This window comes from Wasmannia auropunctata, unplaced genomic scaffold (assembly GCF_000956235.1).
Source record: "Wasmannia auropunctata unplaced genomic scaffold, wasmannia.A_1.0 LD336088.1, whole genome shotgun sequence".
Lineage (NCBI taxonomy): Eukaryota > Metazoa > Arthropoda > Insecta > Hymenoptera > Formicidae > Wasmannia > Wasmannia auropunctata.
Genome location: NW_012026802.1, coordinates 4,181,309 through 4,184,137, shown reverse-complemented (window position 1 = coordinate 4,184,137; position 2,829 = coordinate 4,181,309). Strand labels below are relative to the sequence as shown.

Here is a 2,829-nt window from a genome sequence, read left to right as displayed (position 1 = left end):
AGAATATTTAATAAATTATACGCGTCGATCTATTGCAAGTATTTTATGCTCCATTATTATTATATTATATTTTGAATAAATCTCAATTATTCTCATTATATTTAGATATTATCATATTTCATTAAATTATTTTACACTTTTTATTATAATACATAATTTATAATTTTGATTGCATTTCTCTTCAGGATGTCCTACGAGTACGGCACGTCCACCCTGAGCCCGATGCTGCAGCCGCAAGTGCCGCAGCTGTTCCCGCAGCAGTCTCAATTCACGATGACGAGTGCGCCCCTGGTCACCCAGACTTTCGTCACCGTATCCGACTCGCGGGTGCTAAAGCTCATCTTCGGCGCCAAAACGGCCTACACCACCTTCTTCTCCACAAGAGTCATGCCTACTGAACTCACTACCTATATCACCAACATGGTGCCGGTGCAGCCGACCAGTACCAGCGTATCCCTGTTTCTATCCAGCGCCGATGTCCTATCCCCCCTTTCCCTTTGTCGGTTAGATCTCGATCCGACCTTTGTATCCATCAAGCCTTTCGCGGTCCATTTCAATTGCGGTCAATCGCCAAGAAGACGTATACGTCGTATATCAGATCGTAAGCCGTAAATTGTAAGAATTGACCAATCACAGTTGAACGTAAGAAAAATATTTGTTCCCTTTCGAACAAAATATTAGATTTATTAATTTTTATAATTATTTAAAGGGAAAAAACATAATTCTTTTTACAATGAACTTCTACGAACGCTACGATCCTAAACAATTTTATTAATTTCGTGAATATTTTCTGCTAATTCTTCCGATAAAAGTACATTATATTTCGCACATCCATTTGGTATTAATTGCCGTAGCAATAATCAGACATTTAATAAATAATAATTGTAAATTTAACATTATACTTATCTAAAATTTCTAATAAAAAATGTATTAAATGTAAAGAATTCATTTTTTAATATAAGTTTTAATCAATTTATTCATCAAAATAAAAAATAAGAATCGACGTTAGCACTGCAAATTTACAATGTTTTTCAACAGACAACAGTTCTCCGATAGGCGCGTCTGGGAAGTATGCCTGTCGGCGCTATATCGCGTCATTCTATTCTTATCTTACATCTAATGAATGTTAAAGATAAAACGTGATAGCGCTGACGGCGTGCTCCCCAAACACGCCTTATATATAATTGCAATTATGTAATAAATGAGTCAATATATGTTACTACATAATTAAAATAGAACATAAAGAGCGGTCTAACATTGCATGTTAGGCGAAAAAAACTGCAAATTTACAGCATTCCCTAGTAAAAAATAACTTAGTGCAGTAAAAACACTACTGAAATGTAGTAATGTCACTTGAATGTTCAACGGCGTCTACAATGGGCAATGGTAGTAATAGATTAAGAAGTAACACGTCGGAGTAAGCTGGTTTTTCGACGTAATAGGGCGCAGAATAAGTCCCTAAGCGAAATAGTTGAAATTCATTTCCTACGGCTACTTTTTTGCTCTCAGCCAATGAGAGCTCAGCAATAACACGAAACGCGCGCAATAAAAACCGATGCAATTTTCACATTGGTTTATTATAACCTTTACTTATATGTCGTTGTAGATACTCGGACATAAGGAGACTTTAATCCTACAGTTAATTTATTCCTAATAAAGGGCAGTCTACAATACGTCGTTTATCAGATCGTAAGCCATAAAAAGCCGTAAGAATTGACTAATCACTGTTGAACGTAAGAAAAATATTCGACTACGATTGGTCAATTCTTAGTTAGTATGATATGAGTGACTAACGACTTATTGTAGAAAGCCCCTAACCCCCGCCTACTCTTTAATTCATTATTGCTACTGCCCATTGTAGACGACGCTTTCCACTTCACAATTGTCGTCCGATACAAACTGCTTTCACTTTTTTTGTACACTCTATTTTTTTTACTTGTTCTGTCTTATAATATTATGAAGTTATTAATAATTGAAAAAAACTACAAATGAAATACATAAAGTATTATACATTTATGTATGTATGTATATATGAAGAAAAGTTTGAAAATAAAATTTAAATATCATAATTTCATCTCTTATCGATTGATAATTTTATCGTAGATTAGATAATATTCCATGTTAAAAAAAATATGAATCTGAAGACATTGCAATTTTCTCAATAAAATATTGTCATCTTTCAGCAAATATTAAAGCTGATTAAACCATTACAATTTATGACGAAAATATTATTATTCAAGACTACAGTTAATCTTCCAAAACTGATTTTATAATTTTCACAAAGAGTAACTATGTATGACGATACAATTTATTAGGAATTTTGCGTTTGCGTAACGCTAGCCGGTCAGTGAGAATCAACTTATGCAATTATAGTTTGTTTCAAATTTTTTTTTATTTTCGACATTATATGATATCTCTTTTTAGAGTTTACAATAGAATTTATTCTCAGTAAAAGCGTTTAAACAGTTATATAACAAACTGACAAATTTATTTTTTTAACTTTACAAATATTTTATTTTATACTTTATTTTAAACTAAATCAAAATGGATTAATATATATCACGGAGATACGAATATATTTATTTACTTTAATTATATCTAAGAGTATACTTAAATATAAGCATCGTCTACAGAAAGATTATTTTTATCGCAATAGTAATAGTAATAACAATAATATATTGCAGTCTTATTCTTGCATATTTAATAATTCTTGAGGATATTTCTTATTGTTCGTTATACTTTCTTACACAAGTGCAAAGTGTCATAAACATTGCAAAAGTGATATCGCTGTCACAGTAATTTCTACAAGGAAGGTAATACTGTATTTCT

At 31.9% G+C, this 2,829-nt stretch overlaps 1 protein-coding gene across 1 annotated transcript in view; it reads left to right on the top strand.

Annotated features, from left to right (window-relative positions):
- The window catches only part of LOC105448323, a 49,136-nt gene extending 47,197 nt beyond the window's left edge, over positions 1-1,939 (top strand). The window contains exon 3 of the mRNA XM_011686827.1: positions 186-1,939. The gene's annotated coding sequence lies outside the window, so the exon portion shown is untranslated. The remainder of the gene's footprint in view (positions 1-185) is intronic.
- The last annotated feature ends 890 nt before the right edge of the window (positions 1,940-2,829 follow it).